The sequence below is a fragment of the Bos indicus x Bos taurus genome, chromosome 4 (assembly GCF_003369695.1).
Source record: "Bos indicus x Bos taurus breed Angus x Brahman F1 hybrid chromosome 4, Bos_hybrid_MaternalHap_v2.0, whole genome shotgun sequence".
Taxonomy (NCBI): Eukaryota; Metazoa; Chordata; class Mammalia; order Artiodactyla; family Bovidae; genus Bos; species Bos indicus x Bos taurus.
In genome coordinates, this window is record NC_040079.1 from 33,571,877 (window position 1) to 33,586,789 (window position 14,913).

Here is a 14,913-nt window from a genome sequence, read left to right on the forward strand (position 1 = left end):
TTATTTTCCTTTGTGATCTGGATAGGAGAGGTCAAGGCTGTATGAACAACTTAAAAGAAGCTGTATTTCTGAGACTCATAATTAGGACCAGAGAATGGAAAGTTAATATATTCTAACTAATTAGTCTAAATTGGAGCAAGCAGAAGTGCTGCAGCTTCTAAATCAAACTCCAGAAGCACTGAACACTCCAGAGGAGCTTGTAGAATTACAGATTCGTAGGCTCTGCCCCAGCTTCTGATGCAAGTTTGGAGTGGAAACCTAGAATCTGAATATTTGATTTGAGGACAGATGTTCCATAGAACATGCTTTTAAAAAACACTGCTAAATAGTATTACAAATTTGTATTTCCTGTTAAAATAAGAAAGGGAACTAGTTTGGATAGTAAAATGAATGAAAATGATCACAAAATGTGAAATGTAAAATTGCCTATGTGCCAGAATTGCAAGCAAAGCAGCTGTGCTTTGAGTATTTATAAGCAGATATTTGCGTATTTTGTAATACTCTATAGACTCTGTTTCTTTGATCATTAACTTTTAGTTAGAACCATTGAGATAGCTTTTATATGTACATCTATGATGGGTAGGCGGGTACAGTGTTGAGTGTGGACACTGAAGACAGACTCCCTGGGTTCAAATCCTGGCTCCAGCGCATAAAGGATATGCGGACTTGGAGAAGCTCCCTAACCTCTTTGTACTTCAGAGTTCTTACTGTCAAATGGGAATGATGATAATATTTATATCATGGAAATTATTTAAAAGTAAATTATTTAACACATATAAAACAGAAAATTTCCTGGAAGCCCAAGATTATTTCCATATTATAGTTATTGCCTAATAGATAACTACTGAAATAAAATAAATATATGGATATATTTGAATATATATCTATGGTGACAGATTTGGAATGAATTGAAGGCAGTTGTTGCTCAGCCTAAAATATGAACCCATAAGGAGGAGGATAAAGTAAACAGAATCAAGTCAAGTTTAGAGTGAAGCCTTGCATTTTGGTCTTTTGTTATGTTTCCCAAGCTCTTTATTGGTATATTCTCTTAGAGGTTTGTTTTTAAATTTTTTCTTAATTAGCTATATTTTAAGGGATGAAAGCCCTAGAGAAGGGAACAGCAACCCACTCTCGTATTCTTGCCTAGAGAATTCCCTGGAAAGAGGAGCCTGGTGGGCTACAGTCCATGGGATCACAAAGAGTCAGACATGACTGAGCCACTAACACTTTCACTTTTCACTTTTAAGGGATGAAAGAAATGGCTGGAAACCATTTAGGGATACTAGAACAAACTTGTCCTTTTCTTTGGAATCCATGCTTCTCTTATTCCCTATTCTTCTCCCCAGTTTTTATTTTCCTGAGACCATGGAGAGAACAGATACTTTTCAGATTCTCTCCAGTATTCCAAACACTTGGCACAATTTTTAAATAATTTTACCCATAGGAAATGAGGAAACTGTAAAGTTTGCAAAATACTGTCTTCTAGTTTAATCCCATAGCCAAAATGTAGGCAATTTGAGACCAAAAAGCTAAAAAGAAAAAAAAAAGAAAGAACCATCTATGTTTGATGAAATGAGCCTGGCAATCATCACCTCAATTCGACGGTAGAGTATCCAGTTAGGAACCAAAACTGAACTCACCAGAGAGATATTCATTTGGATATACATTTTACAGCAGCAGAACTCCACTTTGGGAGCTGGGGTCTGGGACAAAGGTCTATATGATTAGAGTTCTGGGGCAGAAGAGCCCTCACATATGAAGCCAAGATTCAGAGTGAGGCAAAGGGTTGAGACTCAGGAAGAGATACCAGACACTCTTTTAACAGCATAAAGCAACAGGGAGATCAATAACATAGACCTAGAGGAGTCATCTGTAGATACTGGAATTCTAAATCTAGCAAAGGAAGTGAATTGTAAGGCCCATCATATGGGGCATCAGCAGCTGTTGATAACTTCCTGCCCGAATCTCGCTCAGCAACTAGAACAAGATCAAACTTTCAGTGGACCTTCAAACAATAGATGGGTCTAATGAATCTTGTTGAATAAAATAGAATCAAAGATCATTTCTGTTGTGCTATACTGCTGTGCCAATTTGTCATTCAGGGAATAATAAATAGGTCATGGTGAATAGAATAGCACATGGACTCTGGAGAGGATATTGCCAGCAAACAGCAGCAGTCATAGAGAGAATGTCTCACAAATGAAAAGGCCTGCATCTTGGCAACATGTGTTTGATGCCATGTGACTTCAAATGATTTTAAGAACTGCCTGTTTTGCTCAACAGAATAATGTGTAATTATTTTAATTAACCAGAAAAATTAATTGCTGCATGAGGTTAGAAAGAAAAAAAATGCATGGTAAACATTATTTATGAAGAAAGAGATACCTAAAAATCAGACTGATGATCAAAAACTTATTATAAACCTTGTGATAGAGATGGCCAGTTCCATCATAATTTTGTGTCAATTAAACACTGATGTTTATCCTTTCCTAGAGAATAACAGTTCTGGTGTGCAAAGAAAATGTACATTGTATTTTTAAAAAACTTTTGATGTGGACCATTTAAAAAATTTTTGATGACTTTGTTACAATATTGCTTCTGCTTTATAGTTGTTTTTTTTTTTTTTTTTTTTTTTTTTTTGTGGGGTTGGTTCCAAATAGGAAAAGGAGTACGTCAAGGCTGTATATTGTCACCCTGATTGTTTAACTTATATGCAGAGTATGTCATGAGAAACGCTGGACTGGAAGAAGCACAAGCTGGAATCAAGATTGCCAGGAGAAATATAAATAACCTCAGATATGCAGATGACACCACCCTTATGGCAGAAAGTGAAGAGGAACTAAAAAGCCTCTTGATGAAAGTGAAAGTGGGGAGTGAAAAAGCTGGCTTAAAGCTCAACATTCAGAAAACTAAGATCATGGCATCTGGTCCCATCACTTCATGGGAAATAGATGGGGAAACAGTGGAAACAGTGTCAGACTTTATTTTTTGGGGCTCCAAAATCACTGCAGATGGTGATTGGAGCCATGAAATTAAAAGATGCTTACTCCTTGGAAGGAAAGTTATGACCAACCTAGATAGCATATTGAAAAGCAGAGACATTACTTTGCCAACAAAGGTTCGTCTAGTCAAGGCTATGGTTTTTCCAGTGGTCATGTATGGATGTGAGAGTTGGACTGTGAAGAAAGCTGAGTGCTAAAGAATTGATGCTTTTGAACTGTGGTGTTGGAGAAGACTCTTGAGAGTGCCTTGGACTGCAAGGAGATCCAACCAGTCCATTCTGAAGGAGATCAACCCTGGGATTTCTTTGGAAGGAATGATGTTAAAGCTGAAACTCCAGTACTTTGGCCACCTCATGTGAAGAGTTGACTCATTGGAAAAGACTCTGATGCTGGGAGGGATTGGGGGCAGGAGGAGAAGGGGACGACAGAGGATGAGATGGCTGGATGGCATCACTGACTCAATGGACGTGAGTCTGAGTGAACTCCAGGAGTTGGTGATGGACAGGGAGGCCTGGCGTGCTGTGATTCATGGGGTCTCAAAGAGTCGGACACGACTGAACAACTGAACTCAACTGAACTGAGGGGGTGCCTGGAGGATTTGGCCACAAGGCCTGTGAAATCTTAGCTCCCTGTACAAGGAGCAGACCTGCAACCCTTGCATTGGAAGGCAAAGTCTTCACCACTGGACCATCAGGGGAGTCCCCAAAATATACATTGTATTAACAGTGCTTATATCTCTAAATGATACCTTTGACAAAGAGCTATTTCTTGCTTTCTTGTTTTCTTTCTCAAACTTTAATATTTGTTTAAAAACTTTTCTTCTGTATTAGCTCAGAATCTAGAAAAGATTTTTAACTATAACAATTCAAGGCGAGCACTAAACTATATTACTTCAGGGCTTGTATCTTGGCAAGAAGAAGGAATGGTTGGTATTAATGGGAGCATAACAGTTCTGAAGGAAAACCAGCTCATGGCATTATGAATCATAGGGCTCTAAAACATTTATAAATGAATGAAAAGGCTTGGGGCTGACATGAATTATGAGTCTCATTAGGGCACTGTAATATGTCCAGCAATGTTTCAGAGGGAAATGACACCTCCCAAGAAAAGTGTTAAGACTTCTGTTACATTATTTTTCTACTAGTAATTGGCTATGGTCAAGGTGGGCTATGATCTGTATCCTTGGAGTACACATGGCAACATATCTCTGCATATAAATGTTTCCGTCTGTCAAGATCCTGTAAGACTCCTTTCTTCTAAGTGCCAAGCATTACTGTTGACCTTCAAGAAATAATAACAGGCCCTAGTATGAGGACAGCATTTCCAATCCTTCCATTCCTTTAAATAGAGCTTATGTAGGCTACAATGATCCTATTATTTTCCACATGTTGATAGACAGCAATATTGAAGAAGATAGCTTCCAGAAAAAAATATTTTTTACTTACAGTGGTTATGAAAAAGAAAAAAATAAGTGGTAAACTCCTTATTCATGCAAATATAAATGCTCTTAGAATTAGCACACCTTTGATTTTTATCATCTCATTTCAGCTTTGGCTAATGTATCTTCACTAATTATGAAGTTAGTGAATTGAGAGAGAAGCCTGCATTATCAGTCATTCCCAAGAAAAGCTTGTATTATTGTAAAAAAATAAATAGGCTTATCAAAGCATGGCTTTAAGCAATGGCAAATTTAATTTAAGGAAAGTACACACATTACTTCTAATGTCTGTCTCTCTACCAATCAACTATGATGACGACTAATTAGAAATATTGTGACTGCAATGTGTGGCAGGGATACTGCTCTATGATTGCTGAGCTTCTTTTTCCTCCTAGGACAAGATGTGGACTTCAGAGCCCAGCCTCCTTTTAGTGATATAGGGCCGTGTTACTGAGTTCTGGTCGATGAATGTGAATGGAGGTGATATTTGCTCCTTCTAGTCTGGCCTCTAAGAACATCCTGAGTGATACCTTCTGCTCACTCTTTTCTTCTTGCCAGTTGATCACGGTCAGGTAGAGGACTCCAAGGCCTTAGCAAAGTGAGAAGCTAACAGATCAAAAGGATCCTAGGTGCCTGAAAAATGCCACAACTCTTTGATAACCCCTATCTGATATAAGGTAAGTGATGAACATTTATTATGTTAAGTCACTGAGATTTGGAGGTCATTTGCCATGGTTCTTAGCCTACTTTTGTGAATTAATAAAAAACACATTTTTAATTTAAAATGTATGAAAATACAAACTCAAAATATTTCCAGGACACACAGCAAAATGGAAGGTGTGTTTTCCTTCCTTAGTCATGGGTTACAGGAATGTGTTCTCAGAGATCTATAGATTTTAATTTATCAGAAAATTGTGCTGTTAAACTGGTAAATTATTGGACCAAATTAAGCAATTCTTAGAGGAAAGCACTTTCAGGAACGTAGTTTGGCAGATAATCCACCAGCCAATTCAAGAGACACAACAGACTTGAGTTCAATTCTTGGGTCAGGAAGATCCTTCTGGAGAAGCAAATGGCAACCCACTCCAGTGTTCTTGCCTGGGAAATCCCATGGACGGAGGAGCCTGGCAGGCTGCAGTCCACAGGGTCGCAAAGAGTCAGACACAACTGCGCAACTGAGGGCGCACACACACACACACACAGAGTAGCACACGTCCAGTCATTATTTGGATCCCATCTTCTGTCACTTTATTCCAGTTTCTACTGCTGGCTCAGCCTCTTGGCCTTCCAATCCCAGTGACCATTCCTAGATGTCAGAGTTCAATATCTGACCACACACCATCAGAAAAGCTCTGTCTTCCATTTTCCTTTTCTTCTCTATTACAATTTGGTTAGTTTGTAGAATAACTGCTACAATTAGTATGTAAAGTTTGGCATGTTCATTGGGATTTGCTCTGCTAATCAGACTAACTTATAGCTTATGAAAGCCTTTTTTGGGGTAGTGATTACTATCTACATGTTTTCTGTGTGACTTACCAGTACAGAAGACCTGAATCATTGTAGCAAGTACAGAAGATATTAAGGAGAAGAGAAAAATAATGCTTTTACTTTGAAACCTGCCATAGAATATAAAGCTCATTTTGGTATATTTTAACCCTAAGGTATGAATACATAAAGCACATATAGATAATTAAGAAATCCATTTATAGTATTCCTAATGTCATAAAACTAAAGCAGGGCTAGTCTCTTAAATCATGAGTTCTTATACTTTCCTTTAGGAAGAACTCTACTTGTTTCTCAGGAAGCTTTACATCTCCCTAAAATTTGTATCCTGATGTCTTAACCTTCCAGGACTTCATAGTGTGACTGTTTGTAAACAGGGTCATTGCAGATGTAAGTGGTTAAGATGAGTTCTTACTGGTGTAAGAGGGGTCCCTATTCCAGTTTTACTGGTGTCCTGATAAAAAGAAGAAATTTGGAGACAGACACACATACACACACACGGGGAGACCGGCCTTGTGAAGACAGAGATCAGCCAAGGGACAGATTGCCAGCAAGCCATCAGATGCTAGGTCAGAGGCACGGAACACATTCTTGCTCCCAACTCTCAGAAGGAATCAAACTAGGAGTGATATCAACAAGATAGTGGAATAGAATAATGGTCACCTGCTTCTTTACCCTCAACTCAGCAACAATAACTTGGCAGCCTTCAAGTTATTGCCAACAATAACTAGGCAAAAGGACCTTTGTGGAAGCTTTGGGATCCTAGTAAGAGACTGTGAAACACTAGTAGAGGCCGTGACCCAAGAAGGGTGTTTTGAAAAGGCAGCCCATGCCCAGGTGGCAGACTTGCCAATCCCAACTACAGACTTGAAAATAGCCCTGTCTCCCGGGGGACTCAGCTACAGCTGGGAGACAGGGGGACTTGCCTGGCATCATCCTGCCACAATACCATCTGCCAAGGGATTGTGCAGAAGTCATGCCTACCCATGCCCCAGGTATCCAGCCAGCCAACCCCAGTCCTGGCTGTGGACCCTGAAGGGGCATGTGTTCTAGCTCCAACCTCTCTCAAGATGCTAATCTTACCTCCAGGGATCCCCTGGGAGATATGTCTATCTGTGCCTGAGGCAGGCCCTCCAACCTGGTCCAACTTCAAATCCTGAAATAGCTCTGTAATTTGGCTCCAACCGCTCTCAGTCCTGAACGAGGAATTCTCTTCTTCAGCCAGGGACCCACCAGAAGACACATCCTTGTGTGTACCTGGAGATAGGCCTGATGACCTCAGTCCAACTGCAGATGTTAGAGGGACCCTGACACCCTTGACATCTGTCTTCAGGCTCTCACAGCCATGGTCCAGGAGCAGTCATGTCTGCCCAATGACCTCTTCTTGCTTCTCATGGCTCTTCACACTCCTTGGCTTGTGGCAGCATAATTCCAGTCTCTACCTTTGCCTTCCTCCTTGTGTCTCAACCCCTCCTCCCCTTTACTCTTTTAAGGATACTAGTCATTGGATTTAGGTAGGGTCCACCTGGATGAGTTCATCTGAAGATTCTTAAATAATCACATCTACACAGATCCTGGGCTTCCCAGGTGGTGCTAATGGTCAAGAACCCGCCTGCCAAAGCAGGAGATATAATAGATGCTGGTTCAATCCCTGGGTTGGGAAGATCCCCTGGAGGAGGGCATGGCAACCCACTCCAGTATTCTTGCCTGGAGAATCCCATGGACTGTAGCCCATAAACTAGCCCATAGTTTATGGGCTACAGTCCATAGGGCCACAAAGAATCTGACATGACTGAAATGACTGAGCATGCATTCACACAGATCCTACAAAGGTTTCATCCACAGATAGTGGGGATTCAGACCCGGATATATCTTTTGAGGGGCCAATATTTAATACCATCTTAAAATAGAGAATAACTGGAGAGTGATAAACCTTGGGTATATAGAGAGTGCTGAAAATAGGCAATATAACTGCTAAATAAGGATGACAACATCTTAAAATAGATAATAACTGGGAGACAATAAACCTTGGGTACATAGAGTGCTGAAAATATGCAATATAACTGCTAAATAAGGACTTTTGAAATAGATGACAATTTTTGTAATACTGCAAAGGAAACTCTCATAATAGTCTAGAACTAAAAATACTAGTCTATCTCAACAAAACTTGGGAGTAGAAGGTTAAGGGAAATGAAAGTATTTCAAAACTGCTAACTTGTTGGAGGGAGGATGAGAGCAGTGGGGAAGTAGAACATCTTGATGGAGAAACAGCTGGAGGATTGTTTTCTATTATCAGAGAACTAAGTGATGTGAGATTCAGAAAGTGGAAGGGAATTTTCTGTCTTTTAATAAGAAAGAAGAAATGAGCGACAACTCTATTAACTCCTCCCCACTAAAAAAAGAAAGAAGGAAAGCAACATTGCAAACAGGTACTAGCATAACAAAAATGGAAGATGTATATTAAGTAAATCACTAAAAAGACAGTTGCACCAAAATTATTACATAAATCTAATATAATTGCAATTAGGAGCTCAATAGGGATTTAAAAAAAATATTGAGTTTCAATAATCTTTGAGTTCATATGGAAGAATCAGTTCAGTCGCTCTTTGTGATCCCATGGACTGCAGCACACCAGGCCTCCCTACCCCTCACCACCTCCCGAAGTTTGCCCAAGTTCATGTCCATTGCATCAGTGATGCCACCAAGCCATCTCATCCTCTGATGCCCCCTACTCCTGAAAAGAATACTCTCATATATTCTTATGTATAGGTGGCATAAACATGAATTGTTACAACATCCATGGGTATCAGTCTGGTAGTATTTACTAGCTAATTCCACACAACCATTGCACTCTTGCAAATCTAAATAAAAGCCACGATGTAAGTTCTAGGGACTGAATTATGTCCCTCCCAGAATTCATATTTTGAAGTCCTAATCTCCAACATGATGGTATTTAGAGACAGGGCCTTTGGGAGATAGAGTTAAAACAGGTCATGAGGTTGGTGCCCTCATGATGGGGTGACTGACCTTATGAGAAAGGATACCAGAGAGGGCATCCTTGCTCTTGCCTTGCCTGTCCCTTCTCTGAAATTTAGTGCATTCCTGTAATTGAATTCTACTTAATAGTGCTTTCTATTATGCATGTTTGTATGTATCACTATCATGTCAAGAGCTTGTGAAAACAGATTGCTGCTTCCCATTGCCAGAATTCTGATGCAGTAGATCTATGTAGAGACCTAAAATTGCATTTCTAAAAAGTTTCTAGCATAATGCTGATGCTGATGGTCAGGGGCTGACACACTGAGTACCAGTTGTCACTGAGAACTCAGTTGAAGTACTGAGTACTTCTGTGAAGTAATAAAAGAGAACATCTGCACTGCATACAGTCATAATGAATAGAAAAAGACACACCTCTAAACTATGTAGAGTGCTCAGTCTCTAAGTTGTGTCTGATTCTTTGCAACCCTCTGGACTGCAGCCCACCAGGGTCCCCTGTCCATGGGATTTTCCAGGAAAACTACATCTATAATGAAGTAATTAATATAATACTCAAATGTGCATAACTACATACATATGTAGTTACATATATGCATAACTACACTATGTTTAGAAATGTAAACATAGATGCTAAAGCATTTTTTTAAGCAAGGAAATGATTATCACAAAATTTGGATAATGGTTATTTCTGATGGGAATAGAAAAGGCAGGAATAGAAAAGCACCTGGGGAGTGTTCAGTTCTGAAAGTGTCCTTTTTCTTTATATAAACGATGTTTTCATAGTGTTGACATTATAATTATTCTTTATTCTATTTTTTAATGCATTCTTCTGTTCTTAGATCTTGTAGACTCTTTGATGATGGTCATTCTGACCCATGTAAGATAGTGCCTCATTGCGGTTTTGACTTGCATTTCTCTAATAGTTGGCATTGAGCTTCTTTTCATGTGCCAATTGGCCATCTGTGTGTCTTCTTTGAAGAAATGTCTATTTCAGTCTTCTGCCCATGGGTTGTTTTTGATTTTAAGTTTTCTGAGTTGTCTGCGTATTTTGAAAATGAAACCCTTGATCAGTCACACTGTTTGTGAATATTTTCTCCCAGTCCATAGGTTATGTTTTCATTTTGTTCATGGTTTCCTTTGCTGTGCAACAGCTTATAAGTCTGATTAGGTCCCATTTGTTTATTTTTGCTTTTATTTCTTTTGCCTTGGAAGACTGACCTAAGAAAACATTGGTATGATTTATGTCAGAGAATGTTTTTCTATGTTCTTTTTTAGGTGTCATGTCTTGTATTTAAGTCTTTAAGCCATTTTGAGTGTATTTTTGTGTATGGCATGAGGGTGTGTTCTGGCTTCATTGATTTACCTGTAAGCAAAGGCAATCTTAATGATAGATGGAGTAACAAAAGTTATGTGAGTAGCTTTGAAAAAAATAGTTTTGAAAAAAACTTTATGGAATTAATAGATATTGTAAGAAGGTCTTAACTTTCCCTAGTGACTAAACTTTCTGTTGAACTATAGACTATTTAACAATAGAATACTTTTGCGACCCCCATGGATTGTAGCCCACCAGGCTTCTCTGTCCATGGGATTTTCCAGGCAAGAATACTGGAATAGGTTGACATTTCCTATTCCAAGGGATCTTCCCCACCCAGGGATTGAACCCATGTCTCTTGCATCTCCTGCATTGGCAGGCAGATTCTTTACCACTAGCGCCACCTGAAGAGCCCAGAATAATACTAAGAAGTAAGTAAATAACTTGTTGAATGTTTTTGCCCACTGTATACATAGTGGGGGTAACAATAAATACTGGTTAATGATCACAGTGGATTTGGGGCTTACAGATTCCTAGCAGGGATTCAGATTTGGAATTTTAACAAAGATTCTAAGGTAACACCTTTCGATTTTAAGAATGATAAGAAGGATGCTGTGCCCCTGAGTGATGCACACTTTTAAAAATATTTATTGTGTTATGAAGATATTTACTGTCAGTTCTGTATCCTGGGAGATGCTTTATTATTCATTTCAGAGCAGCCCAGTCATGGATTTAATTTTATTGACGTCACTGCAAATAATCTGCGCATGAAGTGATGGGGACACACCACTCCTTGACTCACATCAGGAATTAGGTCTCACTTCTTCCTTGCGTGGAGGCATGTGTGTATACACTCCCCTCTGTTGGAAGACAAGGATTATAGAGACACAATTTCATCACTGCTTGTGACAGATGCTAAGAATATGGGAAAAATTAGAATAAATAAACTTCTAACTAACCTGATGTTACTTACTATAATCTCCAGGGCATGAAAAATAGGCTTCAGAGTAGAGAAAAATGGTTAAGAAGCTGGCAAGAGAAGATGCGTCTTGAACTATAAGCTTTGGATCATATCATTTAGATATTCTAAAATAATTATAAATAAAAAATTAATAATTATGTATACTCATCATCTCGTTTATAAATTTTTTTTCCTCTGGAAATATTTTTCAAAGTGAAGTAATCTCCTGGGAACCCACAACTCTTGTATAAATTGAAACAGCTATTTTATTGAACAGCAAAGCCAAGGTGTATTAACTTTGGCCATAGTGACCTCATCAGGCCCAGGTTAAGTAGTGAATAATCTCTACCTAATCCTAGAATAGAAACCTTTATAACAGGTGATATAGGAAGAGAACACAAAATAATTTCCTATTTACGTCTTTCAAAAACTTCCTGAAATTTTTCTTACTATTTTGTTTGTTTTGGAACTCAAAACTCAGTATTTTGTTTGTTTTGGAATTCAGGTGCAGAGAATTGGAGTAATCACACTCCTTATTGTATTATCACCCTTTGTTCTTGCATAGTTTGGTTAAACTGCTTTCTCAGGTTAATCTCCCACCAGCATTGCAAGAGTTCCTTTTTACACACATCTTCACCATCACTTGATGTTATCTAGCTCTCTATGTTTGCAAAACTGGAGGAGAACAATTTTTACCTGAAACTAAGATTATGAGCCTTGACCCTGAACAGATTTTGTGAGCATGGAATTTGAGAGTGATCAATTAATATGAGGAAGCTTTTCTTCCAGTAACATTAAAAAGATTTTCATGTAATATTCTCCTATTGCGTACAAAGAAGTTACATAGAGAAAATATAATTGAAGGTTTTCCAGAAAATATGTACCTTTCATTATTTGGTCAAGTCTCTTCAACTTGAATATATTTGAAGACTCATTTCCACATGAGTACATTTTTTTCCCTTTTTAAAAAAAATTTCAAGGAGTTGACAGCAGAAATAAATTCATTGAATGGACATGAATCTATTATATTGGTACTTGAAAAATTCTAGTGACTATCCTAAAATAAAAGAAAATAGAAAAATAATTATGTAATGAAAAAGAATACCATGTTAATATAATGAAGGTCTTTTCTTTCCCAAATAGATTTTCTTCCCCAAAGTTTATTTTCTATATAGACTTTGGTCTTGAAAGCAAATAAAAAAAGAGAAAAAATGGTTTATTTTTAAAATTAAACATGAGTAGTAGGTGATTTTAATACATTAAGACTGCCAACTAGAAAAAAATTCTAAACTATAAGACATCTACCATATGGCAAGTAATTAGGAAAAATACTTTGCAAAGAGTTGTAGATGAAAGAAAATTATTTAGTAATGAATAGAAACAACTATTTAAAATAATTCATTTAATTGTCTTGACATTTGAAACTAAAACTCTAAAGAGAAAGAATTTTAAATCTCTCTATGATTAAAATAGAATTTAGGCTTCGGAACTAATTTAGCTGGAAATTACTGGAAGTTTATAATGGTTATAGAACCTAATGAAGTTGGGCTTTGTTTTTTCATGAATGGAGAGAGAATAAATAATGGATTTGGTGTCAAAAATAATTTACTGTGGAACTGTGATTTACTGTGGAATTGTGATTGATTCTGACTATCCAGTGACTAGTTCTGAGAGAGTTGGTATTAAAATCTTGTTGTATTATTTGACCCATGACATTACTACTTTGGCCACATGATGCAAACAGCCTACTCACTGGAAAAGCCCCTGATGCTGGGAAAGACTGAAGGCAGAAGAAGAGGGCGACAGGATGAGATGGTTGGATGGCATCACCGATTCAATGGACATGAACTTGGGCAAACCCCCGTAGATAGTGAGGGACAGCGAGGCCTGGCATGTTGCAGACCTTGGGGTCGCAAAGAGTTGGACACAACTTAGTGACTGAACAACAACAAATCATGTAATTTTTTCTGAACTTGTTTCATGGTGTATACAAAAAAAAAAAAATCACCCTCAATTCTTTCTGTATCTACAGATTGATGATAATCCAAAGATTTTTAGGTGGTTATGACTACTATGTAAAAGGTGGAGTTTCCGGTGCTCTATAACTGCAACAGGAAAACTGCTGGGGGGAGAATGGGAATAGGCTGCCTTTGTTATGCTAATTTAGCTGTAGGCAAATTTTGTTTCAGACTGAGGGCGAAGCACCAGATCTATGTGGAGGAACGCTTTGGCTAGGCAGGAATAATAGCTTTCTATAATAATAATCAATTTTACATAAAATCAATAATGTTGAGCTGAGGTCTGTCCTTACTCAGTGAAATAAGGCAAAAGGGAAATTGCCCCTGGCTAAATCTTGAGATGTCAGCCTTCCTTTCCACTGTGACTGTCTCAAGTTTTTTTGTCTCCAGTTTTTCACCTTCTCTGACTTCAAACAGGGAAGGAGAAACTAGTCTTATTGAAACCGATTCCTTTCCCTCTTCTTTAATATATTAAGAGAATGGATTAGATGTGGAGATAAAAGAAAAGGGAAAACTCAAAGACAGGAAATTCACTGAACAGTGAGGTCATTTACTGAAATGAAGACAGAGAAGAAATAAATTGTAATTGAGGGCAGTCAAGAATTCTTTATTTGTCCCAAAATATGTGAAATTATTTGTTAAACCAGAACCTTATGGGGAACACATGTACACCCGTGGTGGATTCATGTCAATGTATGGCAAAACCAATACAGTATTGTAAAGTAATTAGCCTCCAATTAAAATAAATAAATTTATATTAAAAAAGGTACTTTCTAACTTTTTAGAAACTGGAATAAATGAAATATTTTAATTAATTTTACTTCAGTCTTTAAATTTTTAGGTAAGATACAAGATGCCTTTAAAAATGTACCCATTTTTAAACCAAAGCAGAGGAATATAAAAATACTTTCTTTAAAAAAAAAAAAAGTAAAATTTCACATTTACATAAGACAAATCAATTCAAAAGCTTCTACAGGTAGGTAGAAGGTAGGTAGGTAATAAGATTTAGCCTCAGATGAATTTCCCCATGATTCCTTTTACCCACCCAAAGTATTTGACATCTCACACCACTAATACAAAAAATATGGGGTATTTATGGGGATAAACTCTCTTCTAGAGAAGTCCTGATATGATGAGATTAAATTATGCCAAAAATACTTTTGAAATGCAATATATATAACACTAACTGAAAGTGAAAGTTGCTCAGTTGTGTCTAACTTGTTTGCAACCCCATGAACTGTAGTCCAACAGTCTCCTCTCTCCATGGAATTCTCTAGGCAAGAATACTAGAGTGGTTTGCCATTCCCTTCTCCAGGAATCTTCCCAACCCAAGGACCAAACCCAGGTCTCCTCATTGCAGGCAGATTCTTTACTGTCTGAGCCATCAGGGAAACTCTAACTAGAAAGATGGTTTTGAAATTTTAAAATGTTGAGAAATTTGGATTACAGTGATTATAACCTGTCTGGTTGATTAATCCCATAAATCTATCTTCACAGTTGCTTAAACTAAACTGACTTAAAAGTATTTCTGTGATACTCAGCTCAAATCTCACTCTTCCTGTTCCGTAATTCTTCAATTAGTGGCTTGAATGCTAAGTTGCTTCAGCATGTCTGACTTTTTGTGACCCTATGGACTCTAACCCACCAGGCTTCTCTGTCCATGGGATTCTCCAGGCAAAACT